The 12,675-nt window shown below is 34.6% G+C and overlaps 1 protein-coding gene across 6 annotated transcripts in view; it reads left to right on the plus strand.

Annotated features, from left to right (window-relative positions):
- ASH1L (ASH1 like histone lysine methyltransferase) overlaps positions 1–12,675 on the plus strand; it is a 152,408-nt gene that overhangs the window by 1,007 nt on the left and 138,726 nt on the right. For 2 of the 6 annotated variants that reach the window (XM_032464076.1, XM_032464074.1), the window contains exon 2: positions 11,198–11,351. The exons of 3 other annotated variants lie outside the window; for them this stretch is intronic. The gene's annotated coding sequence lies outside the window, so the exon portion shown is untranslated. Of the gene's footprint in view, positions 1–10,667; positions 11,352–12,675 lie in introns of those variants that run through there. One more of the 6 variants, XM_032464075.1, reaches the window with a different exon arrangement.

Here is a 12,675-nt window from a genome sequence, read left to right on the forward strand (position 1 = left end):
AGGGGTAAGAGTGGCAGGAGGGATGATCTTCTGAGTGTAGTTTACCTGTGTGATCAGGTCTGGGGTGTCCCCGACACGCTGAACCGGTGCGTAGGAACGACAGAATTATCTCAGCGTTGTAAGTTTAATAAATGTTACTGGTTAGTTTGTGCATGGAAAGACCTGTTTTTGGTCTGGAAGACAGATGGTCTGTTGGTGTATAGCGGCTGTGTTTGTGTGTGTATGCGAGGAAGGAAAGTGTTCCGGAAGACTTTGCTCGTATTTGTATAAGTGTAATGGAGTTCCCCTTGTAAGTTGACTTATTTTTAAAATAAAATTTGGTATATTCCCTGCTGATTGATATATGTATGTGTTTTAAGGTTGGGAGTGCTTTATTACTTGTTGGGAAAGAGAGGTCACGGCAGTATTTTAGACATGTAGCATGTAAATGTGGGGTCAGGGAATGGGAGAAACTTGTTATAGCCAATTACTCTTAAGAATAGTTTGTTCCTCTGAATAAAGTGAATTGTGTAAATGTAAAGGCCTAGAACATCTTTACCTGAACAATTACTATAAAGATATAAAGAATGGATGGCCTTTTTGCTGACTTGAGTTTATTTTAATACTTTATCTAGAATAAAGCTTTTATTTTGTTCTGAATGCTCTTTCAGTTTATTTGTGATTCTGAATCTGTGAGGATGGTGGGATAGATGTTTTCTCCCATTTTACAAAATAGGAAATTGAGGCATAAAGAGAGAATTTTTCCAAGGTCATGTGTTAAATTGGTGACAAAGTTGGGACTGTAACTTAAATATTTTGGCTACTAGTCCAGTACTGTAGTCACCATACCATGGTCTCTCAGGAGATCTTTGTCAGGCAAATCTGAGTTTGTTGGAAAGATAGGGGCATATGTGGCTAGTTGGATGGTTATTTGGTAGAGATCAGTTGTGTTTCAGACATGTATTCAGACATACGTTGTCCTTGCCAGGCTGGCCTGTATGAAATAGATATTCTTTGACTATATTACTTTTTGTTTATGAAGGAAGCAGAGCATTTCTGATACGTTAGCTTGTATGTTTGGGGGAGGGATGTCTTTCATAGTTTAACTTGTACCAGGGCAGCTGCATGGGGGCTGACATCTTAACTTTAAACTATGGGAGAGAGGATTTTCTTTGATTCATTCGACAAAATATTTATTGAGTAGCTCCTCAATAATAGTCCCTGCCTTTGGGTGAGAATAATCAAGGTGATCCTGTTGAAACAGCCTGGATACATATGAGGGGGTTTGTCTTGACAGTGATACATAGTGAGCCCAGTAGGCAGACAAGTCAGTGTGGAATTGAAACTGGGAAACCTTCCTAAAAAGTCTATTCAGTTTGGAAGGAATGTAGATCTTCCAGACATGTTAATACGGAAGGATACAATTGTATTTAAGAATCTGATAGGGTGGCCAGTTTGTGGTAGAGTGTGCTGCCTTTTGTACTTTCTTTTGGCATTTCTGAGTAAACTGCTTTGGAGGTATGAAATTGTTGTTACACGTGCCTGTGGATATTGGAACTTTTTGGCTGGGCTGAAGAAATTCTTTGAAAGACTAATTTTGTAGTGAGGATTTCCCCTATCAATATGAGGGAAGAATACTTGAATTAAGCCAACTTAACTGTATTTCTCTGGAAAATGGAATGTTTTTGATTTGCTAGATTGGTTTCTAAAGTTTTTTGGGGGTCACTTATCCTGAGAATCTGATGAAAAAACCCTCACTGTAGAAAATGAACATTAAGTACAATCACACAAATTATGCATATAATTTCAGGAAATTAAATTGTAATGAAGTAGAACCAATTTGTATCCAGGTCTCATTTAAAAAGCCTTTCTAAAAAAAAATGTTTTGTTTGGGGGTGGAGATGTTGGTATGAGTTTGAGACGAAAGATTCTATGACAGTGAGCATGCTGACAGAAGAACGTTAAGATCTTGTTTTTAATTCTTTGTATTTTATTCTTTTTTCTTTGCAAACTTATTTCTGCAGTGTTAATACATGATACTGAATTAGGTGATAAGAGAATATATTATAACACAAGTGTTTATAGCTTTATTCTTTTACATTATAAAAATAGTAATTTTTATTCTCGAACTCATCTCTTTCCAGTTTTACATTGGGGCTGAGGTGTTTTGAAGCTCATTTCCTGGAATTTATCTTAGTTATAACAAACGTTATTGAATTATTTCTACGCAGGAGACACAGAGATTAATAATATATGGCCTTTGTCCTTGAAAAGATTCTAATCCATTTGAGACTATGAATTACATGATGGTGGGAGCTTTCAAAGGGCAAGGTGGAGGGAGGGAAACATTCTTAGAAGTTGAGATTTCATGACTTAATTGCGGAGACCTTTTGCTATTACTTATTCTTAGGAAGTTATAGTCTGTACATTCGATGTGCAACTTTGTAGCTAAAAAATACATTTTGGTGTCACCTGATGTTTTGGGACGAAGGACTTCTCTGGTTTGAAAAGGAGGCAAACATTGGTTGCATTCCTTATCTTGTTTTGCATGTATTTCTATAGCCAGTTTATGTACAGAGGTGTTAATGTCATTTTTGGATACACATGCATCTAAACAGTGTTTCTGGGGTGAAATCTGGTGTTTGACAGACTATTAAGAATTTAGTACTGGAAATTAAAAGTATGTATTTTTATGACTATTGCTTTTTGTTTATGGAGGAAGCAGAGCATTTCTGATACTTTAGCTTGTATGTTTGAGGGAGGGAGGGATTTTTTAAAGAACAAGAAATTCAGAAAGGTCTTTTAATACGACAAATTACAGGATTCAGTAAGATAATGGAGGGATCTTAAGAAAAATGATCTGATTGTCTCTTCTATTTATTGTCATGTTCTGTGTGTAATAATGTCATGTAAACTTGTGAAAAGTTTAACATTTTCTGTAATTTTTAACTTGGATAGTAGGTTCATGGGTATTGTGTCTATCTGTGCATATGGATACATACGTATATAGTCTCCTATATGTATTAGACATTAAAAAATAATGCTTGTAAAAAATAATAATGCTTGTAATAATTACAGAAAATACTCATAGTCTTTAAGGATCAAGACTAGAAAGCAATTTTCATATCCTATTCTTGAGTTATATTTGTAAAATATGGAGCATAACTTCCCTATATCTAAGCATTGTGACTTTATAGTATTAGCAATATCAATTGAGGCTTTATTCTTAAGTCTTCCATTCCTTAGGAATAAAGAATTTGGACACATTCAGTCCTACCTAAAATGATCTGCCTGCACACAGTGGAAAAGTTTAATATATGTGTATGTGGTGGGTCTCTATTAAGTAATTTCATGTTGTTATTTGAGTTATGTGTGTTGATCTGAGTCTTTTAAAGGTAATATACAGCCTTACTGAAATCCCCTGTGAGGTCGACTTTGTGTCAGCCTTTCCAGGAGCATGAGCTATCTTAACTCTGGCTATCATAAGAGAGGGAAATGAAGGTAGTTTTTATTTTGAGCTATATTACTAGTCTTTTTAAAAAATCATCTTTCTTTAAATTACTTGTAATTTTCTTGTTTATATTCTTTTGTATGGAGAGGTTAGATTTTCATACTTAGGATATGTCATCTTAATTAATGGTAGCTATTGTTTCATGTTTTAGAAATCACTTTGTTGGTGACTGCCTCATTAGGGGTGCTGAGGGCAGTGTGATGTTGATACAACATGATTAGTAAATTATAGCATCAAGTGATGGCAGAAATTTAACTAATAATCTTATTGGTTATTCAGAGTTATATTCCCTTTATTGAGCATCTAACTTTTTTAAATTTGGAGAATCTACAACATTTTGTTTTTAGCATTAATTGTTTTTGCTACCATAGTTTTTAGTCATTTGCTCTTAGACATATGCAAGTTGATGACAGGAGTGTATTTTTTTTTCCATTTTATTTTGTTCCTTTTTTCCTTTTTTTAAACATGGAAAATTTCTAACATACACAGAAATGAAGAGAGTAGTATAGAGTTCTCATGTACTCAGCATTCAGCGTTAACAGTTTTCCACACCTGGTTATCACACTATATCCTCTTCTGCTAGCCTTTCTTCCTTCTCCCTCGCCCTGCTTATTTTGAAGCATATCTTCAGACATTGTATCATTTCATCCATAAGTACTTCAGTGTACACATTCTTTTCACTCTTAAATGCGGAATTACTTCTCCATAGTTAGGTTTGCATAACTTTTAAAACAAAGTATTTGATAATAGTGGGAACTAAATTACATATACCAGATACTTCTTCTATAAAAACTGTATACCAAATACTTCTAATCTACATTACCTACCAATAGAGATTCCCTCTGCAGACTAAGAAGAAATGAGCTGAATAGATATTTACCTTACTGCTTTTAGATGTTTGCATTGAAAAATGTAGTTAGTTCCGATGTTTCCTAGAAAACTTAATCAGCTTTTTTTCAAACATGCAAGTGAGAAATAATTAATGTCTCTTAGTTTTTTCATTTGTTGTGTTTTTTTAGTCATAGTGACAAGATGCTAAAAACATTTTCTAGTTCCTTTTAGTTCCTTTTGATTTTCTAACTGGATCTAGTTGCCACAAAGAAATCAAGTGATACTGGTGATGTTGAATAGGAGCTGAAATTGGTCTAAAGTCATCTTGCTCTTTAAAGAGAATGAAATGCACATTGTTTTGAATTTTGAAATTCTGATTGTGGGCATTTGAAAATCCATACCATTGCTTAAATTGCTGAATGTGAACCACGTTACAGAGCATGGTTATCATTATAAGTAGAAATACTATAAAAAAAGAAAGTAAATAATCCTGTTGATTTATGAAGATGATTCAGAGTATAGAGATTTGAAGTGGTTGCTAGTAAAATATGATATAGATATATATATCCTTTCCTTCCAGAAAAGGCTGACAGATGAATGTGAATTCCATCATTAATGAAAGTTTGGTTACCTTATATTTTGTTATGTCTTATATTCCCATAGATAAATATGAATCTTTGACTTAATTGTCTTGTTTTACATTTTATTTTTCCCACACTTAATATTAAGTCAGTCTTCTCACTCACTTTTATTTGTCCTAAGACCACGGGTGGACAGTGTGTTGGATTATAAAGAAGCTATATCATGGCTTCTTGGTGTACAGGACATTGAGAATGTGGAAGAGACATTCCTTTTGATAAGGTTTCTTAAATTCAGCACTGTTGAAAATGAAAGCTCTAGAGTTTAAATACTTACTGACGTAAGACACCTAACAGGGCTGAATGGAGAGCATTTAAAAGATTGTCTTTTAAAGAAGAAACTGCTAATTCTGACATTTGAGAAAATGAGGGAGTGAATTAATCATGTACTGAGTGAACAGTGTTATATATAGTATATATATTTGAGGATACAAAGATTGGAGGATAAGAATCCCAGATAAGTAGAGATTCCATGTATATGATTGATAACTAAATAATAACACAGGTTAGGAAGTTGAAGTTTAGATACAGAAGCATATCAAAGAAAAAAGAGTGATCACTTTAAAACTGCAGTGAGTTAGAGCTTTAAGTAAATTTTATTTGTGCGTGTGTATTTAATGGAAAAAACCCTCAGATAAATGTAGCACAAGATCAGAGTTTAATTTGGTTTAACAAGTATTTCTTCTGTTCGTTAAATTCATTCATTATTCAGGGGGAGAGTATAGCTTAAGTGGTGGAGCGTGTGCTTAGCATGCACAAGGTCCTGGGTTCAACCCCCAGGACCTCCTCTAAAGTTAAACAAATAAACCTAATTACTCCCCTCCAAATCAACTGAAAAAGAAAGACTACGTTCATTATTCAACTAATATTTTTTCAGGGCTTACTCCATTCCCACTTCTGTGCTTAGGTGTTGGAGAAAAAAATTACTCGATTTTTTTTTTTTTTTTTTTTTTTTTTTTTTTTGCCGAAAGAGAGTTGTGAATCTAGTAAGGGGAACATCATCTTAACAAACATATTATAATATATAATGCAATACAATTCTCCCAGGCAGAGGAGAGAAAGTTATTGAATATCTAGGGGGAAAGACCAGGTTAGGGATGGCTTCTGACATGAGAAGAACCAGGCTTTAAAGGATAAATATGAGTTATTCTTTAATGCATAGAGAGAGCATTCTAGATAGAGGAAGGTCGTCTGCAAAGGTATGAAAGTGAATATGATACAGTGGAATTAATTCAGGGGACTGTAATTTGAGTCAAAATAATACTTTTCCACCCATTCTTCTATGATTTCCTGGGTCTTCAGTGCTATATAAGGTTGGCCTTTGTACTTAGAGATCATGAAAAAGTAAAGATGGAACTATGTTCAGTACACTCTACTTAGACAAAATAGTATATCGTTACAGTTAATTTCTAACAGATTAAAATCAAGAAAATAACTGATTATGTTTTAGTTACTGAGAACATTTTTACCAGGATACATCTTCACTCTTTCAGCACTTTAGCTAATCAGGACTTGACTATGCTAGATATCCAGCCAAACAAAAAAATGTATAATTTCTTTTCTTAATAAATAAATCTCCCAGCCTCTACATTGGTATATTTCTCCTCAATTTGTTGAAAATCTCAAATAGTGATTAAAATCATAAACTTTAAAATCAGATTGAGTAGGCTTAGATTTCAGTTTCGCTGTTTACTGACTGTGTTATCTTTAGCAAAATACTTACGGTTTTTGGTTTCTTTGACTGTAAAATGATAATACTTAAAGCAAAGGATTGTTGGAGGATTGTATGAGATAATATGTGTAAGTGCTCAGCATGAAGTATGTTATGTAACAAGTGCACAATACATACTTGCTATTATTATTATTAATTTTTCTTCATTTCCTGAAGAGAGAAAATTTTTTTAGCAAAGCACATGACCTCCTTATATGTATTTCCTATAGGAAGTAAGAATGTGTAAAATACATTTTTGAAAGTGTGTATGAACAACTTCTTTACATGTATACACATTTTTTCTAATTCTTAGTTTTATCTTATTTTCCTCACATGTGAATTACACTTTTGTATTTTCCCATTGACTCCAGGCTCAGCTATTGTGTTAAGCGTCATTTTCCCTTCTTACCAAATCAAGGATTGGCCTCTGAATTAAACAGGAATGTATCTTACTATGTGAATTTTTTTGAGGTGGAGAACCTTAAGTCTTTGAAAGGAATTGGGTTTAGTTATGACAGTTTTCATTTTAAAGCTGATTAGTATTTATTTCTTTTGATATCTTAGGAGCCCAGCGTATTCTTCTAAAGCAGAACCCATCTCTTATTAAACCACCTCATTTGATTGAGAAAAAAGACTAACTTGTATTCACTGAGTGATTATTATGTGCCAGGCACTAGGATACAGTAATGAACAAAATAAGGTCCTTGGGCATTTTCCTTTTCCTTTTCTAGGATAAGATCTTTCAGAATTGCTGTAACATACTGCTACCACCATATTACATGTGGTTCAAGCAAAACTTGTTTTTAAGGTATAGTAGAGATTTCTGAAGAAATGTCTTGGCATATGATTCTTTTATGACAGAGCAAATCAGTTCTAGGACCAAAAATCTCTAACTCTTGAGGAATCTTTGTTGTATGCCTATGTTTTATCCAGGCAGTCCATTGGACAGTTAGTCCTTTGGGATATCAGTGGTTAAGTCCTCTGTTTAGAGTTAAATAAAAACCAGCATTCTGCCTCCTGTGCTTTCCAACAGAAGGAATATTCATTCTTCAATTTAACAAATATTGATTATATACAGTTGACCCTCCATATCCATGGGTTCTGCACCTGCAGATTCAACCAACCAGAGATTGAAAACATTTGGGGGGAAAATTTCCAGAAAGTTCCAAAAAATGTAAATTTGCCTCACACCACTAGCTATTCATATAGTGTTTATATTGTGGTATTTACAACTGTTTATACAGCATTTACATTGCATTATGTATTAAGTAATCTGGAGATGATTTAAAGTATACAGGAGGATGTGTTAGGTTATATGCAAATACTATGTCATTTTATATAAGGGACTTGAGCATCCCTTGAGTTTAGGTGTCTGTGAGGGGTCTCTGAAACCAATCTGTTGCAGATACCAAGGGAGGACTTACTTTATGCCAAGTTCTGTACCCAGGGGATACAGTAGGGAATAATACTAGTCAAAAATCACTGCCTTCAGGGTGCTCACTTTTCTAGTGAGTGGTAAGGTAGATATTATATAGATGTGTATGATGTCATAGCAGTTCAATGATAAGTGTTGTAAAGAAAGTGTAAACAAGATAAGGGGATATTAGGTGGTTAGGGAAGTCCTTTGAGGCAGTAAATTTGAGCAGAGGTCTGAATGATATGAAGGACTCCATCCTTCTCTCTGGGGCATGAGCATAAGTGCTGAGGCAGTAGTGTGTTTTTTGTTTAAGAAATAGGAAAGAGCTAGAACAGAGTAAACAAGCTGGGGAAGAATAATAGAAAATAGGAAGAAGAGGTAGCCAGGGCCTAGATAAGACTTAACAAGATTTGACTGAGCATCTAGGTTTTATTTTCAATGTGATAGGAACCTATTAGAAAGTTTGGAGCAGGGTGGTGACTTGATCTAACACTTTGAAAAGCAAGAGTGATGCAACCAGAGTGACCAGTTAGGAGGCAGTTGTGGTATTTGAGACAAGAGAACCTCAAGTGTTATCAGGGAGATGAATTTGGAATATATTTTGAAGGTAGTAGGAATGATAACCTAGATTGGGTGTGGGGTATGAGTAAGTCAAGAATTACTCCATGATCGCATTAACAGTTGGATGCCATTTACTGAGATGAGGAACACTGGGAGAAGCAGGTTGCAGGAATGCAGAAATTAAGAATTTGGTTTGGATATACTGACTTTGAGTTTTCTATTCAATGTTTCAGCTTGAGATACTGAGTCGGCAGTGGATGTGTAAATCTCGAGGTTGAGGCAGATATAAATTTGGGAATTGATCAGTGTAGAGATGCTATTTAGGGCCATGGGACTTGAAGAGATTACCTGGATAGTAAATGTAGATAGAGAAGAGATGAAGTTCTTGGACTGAGTTGTGTAGCATTTCTTGATACTTAATAAAAATGCCAAGGTTGAAAGAATCTTTTGATAATTTTAGGAATTAATACTTTCCTGACTAAGAAAACCTAACACGTACTAACTAGTCAAGGCATAGAAACAAAAATAAAATGGTTGAGAAACAAATTGCTATTTTTTTTTATCTGTTAAATAGCTCTTTGGTTGTGTTGCAGAGATCAGAACATTCATTTCATATGAAACTAGGAACTAGAGTGCCTATTTCTACTTGTTTACTCTGACCAGAAATGTCATTACCTTCCTAGATAGCCATTTGGGAGGGCCACATAAGGTAAAATAAACAAATTCAAGTTTATAAAATAATGAATGAGGTATCAAAAGACATGAAACTCTTTACTCATTAACATAACAACTTCTAGCTTCAAAAACTTACAGAGTGAGAGTGAGATCAAGCTGTCTTCTAATTTCTTATTTAGCCTGTCATTGGGCATTTTTAAACCTTCCTTTTAAAAGCTGGTTCTTCATCTGTGGACTTAGTCAACACATCTATATCCTAGATATCCCAGAATATATGTATAAAATGTGACTAATACTTGCAAATATAGTTAGGGCTCAGTATTATTTAGGTTGACTTACTGCATTTGGGGGGATGTATTTTCTGGATGTGGGTAAGCGTCAATTTAAGTGTATTTGAGGTGTCAGAAATTGGAAAGAATAGAAATAACCTATATACTGCACCTGCCTTTATCATCTGTTATTTGTTTTTGTTGATTTAAAAACCTGTCAGAAATTCTCTTAGCTAATGCATGAAACGGATACTCTCTTGCTTGAACACATGACTTCACACTTGCCAGTCCACCTCTACCATTAGGAAAATATAGGGCCCATCTGTTGAATTGGCACTTTGCCTAAAAGGCTGATCGTTTTGGACTTTCTCAGTCCATGAAGAGAAATTCTAGAACATTGAGAGGAAACTTTTCTAGTAACAACATACTCCCTAGGGTTTATCTGACCTCTTGTTGCTATTTTATAGAAATCACCAGAGAATTAAGGATCCATATCATTTATAATTTCTTTTTCCCAAGTCGAAGTCCAGAATCATCGTTTATGAGCGTTAGCTAGTTCTCTTTCAGGTAAATGGTGTTCTTAAGAAAACATTACCAAAAATTTCCAGATAGTTTAGAGGTGATCTTAAGTATATCTGAAATGTTTAAGAAAGTAGTATGATTTGGATTCAGATAAACCTCTATAAAGATTTCTAAATGAATCTGTTCCACAAAAATCTGGAAACAATTTACTGAGACTTAGAACTGTGTGGTTAAAAATGGCCACCTCCTAGTTTCATGGACATCCATTCTGTACCTTACCTTAGAAGCTGGCCTCAAAAACAAAGGATCATAACTCTTTTTGAGGTGGTGGTGGTAGTGGTGATAGTAGTCATGGGTCCCATTTTGAATATAATGAAACCTTTATGCTCTTTCCCCAAAAGTGCACATAAGCCCATAAAAATTTTAGTATATAACATCTGGGGGTTCATGGGCAATTTTGATTGTACCTTGTTTCATAAGCTTCTTAATTGAATGTTATGGAATGATAGCTGAATTTGCCTGTTCTGCAACAGAGACTTTAAAAATGGGAATAAACTCACGTAAGGATGTTGGTGGTTGGATGGTGATTTAAGTAACTTTTTGCTGGACTGTCTGTAATCTGTCCACCTTCCTTTTCCCTTCACCATTTTGGTAATGCAGTAATTTCTTGAGAATCATCAGAAGTTACAACTTACATGTTAAAGCAACACATCAATGTTAGAATGGCCACACACATACACAAAAAAGAATGGCAGACTGGGTATAAGAAAAGTAATTATTCTCCAAAATTGGTAAAATGGCATCAAAGTGATAATCATCTGTCTGTGTCCCACTGTAATTGGCTTTACCTTTAGTTACCTAGCCCCCTAGCTATATCCCACACACTGCTCAGTGCAGTTTTTGAATCCAAACCTGACCACATGCCTTGGCAGAACAGACTCTTCAGCACTCTTCAAGACCCACCATACCTCTTTAGCTTTGTATCTCACTAGGCCTCTTATCCTTGTGCTTCAGCTGTTTGGAACTGCCATCATTCCCAAACACAGTTCGTTTATTTCTCCATGACTTTCATGTTCCTCCCAGTGCCTGGCTGCTTAGAGAACACCTTCCCAGCTTCTGAGACAAAGTTCAAGTTGATGCTGTGAAGCCTTACCTGGCCACCTCCCCTCTTTTGGTGAACAGTATGCACTCATTTCTCTTTGGCATATACCTGGGAGTGGAATTGCTGGGCCACAGGGTAAGCATATTTTTATCTTTAGTAAGTACTGTCAAACAGTTTTCCAAATTGATTATATGAGTATAACTTTACCAGGTGCCACATCTTCCCCCAAATTTGGTGTTGTCATTCTTTTTAATTTTAGCCATTTTGGTGTGTAATAGTATTTCATTGGTATTGATTTGCGTTTCCCTGATGACTAGTGAGGTTGAGCATCTTTTTATGTGTTTGTTGGACATTTGGACATCCTCTTCTGTGAAGTACCTGCTGTTAATATATGTTCTGAATGCAATTCCTTTCTCAGATATATGGAGTGCAGATATCATCCAGTGTGTGGCTTGCCTTTTCACTCTCTTGGTAGTGTCTTTTGATGAACAGAAGTTCTTATTTTTATAAGTCCAATTTGTCTTTTTTTTTTCTTTCTGATCCAGTTCAAAGAGGTATGTAGTTAGGGGTAGGAGAAAATGCAAATTACTTATTAACAGGCATAAAGTTTCAGTCAAGCAAGATTAACAAGCTCTAGAGATTTCTTGTACAGCATCGTACGTGTAGTCAACAATAGTGAATTGTGCACTTAAAATTTTAAGAGGGTAGATCTCATGTTAAGTGTTCTTACCACAATAAAATAAAAGATAAAGAGGTGTGCAGTAGGTGGTAGTCTATTGAATGGAAACAGAAAGAAGAGTGATGTAGTAAGAAAATGGCTCGTCAGTAGTAGAATAATGGAAAGTACATCTAGAAAGTACATCTAGAAGCTATTGGGTTTTCTCAATTTCATGTGTATCAGAACAAAACAAGACTTGAGAGGTATGTGCATATGGTAGCCACATATATTTCAAATCTAATAAAAATATGTTTTTATTGGATTTACGTTTAATTACAAAACTAATACAAATTCTGTAGTAGGTCAAGAAAAAATTCACATATAATTTTTTTCCCTTTTTACTTTCAAACTTTTCCCCTAAAGTAACCATTCTATCAATTGGTGTATAATCATCCATACTTATTTCTCTGTGCATACTAATACATGTGCTTTTTCCTACTTTTTATAAGTATGAGATCATGCTTGCATTTTAACTTAAAAATAGCAGGCATGGCTGTATATTTGTGTGTGTGTTTATATATATATTTAACTATTTTTGTTTATGTGGTCACATCAGAGTGCTGTGATAAATATCCTTTTATTGGTGCTTTTGTTTTTCTATGATAGTGTCATAAAAGTAGAATTTCTGTTGAAGTCAAAGAGTATATAAAATTTTGAATTGTAATAGATCCTATAAATACCACTTTCCAAAATGATGTTGACTACTAGTGCCCCCTTCCCCATCTTGCCAGTGTTAGTTTT

This window comes from Camelus ferus, chromosome 21 (genome assembly GCF_009834535.1).
Source record: "Camelus ferus isolate YT-003-E chromosome 21, BCGSAC_Cfer_1.0, whole genome shotgun sequence".
Lineage (NCBI taxonomy): Eukaryota > Metazoa > Chordata > Mammalia > Artiodactyla > Camelidae > Camelus > Camelus ferus.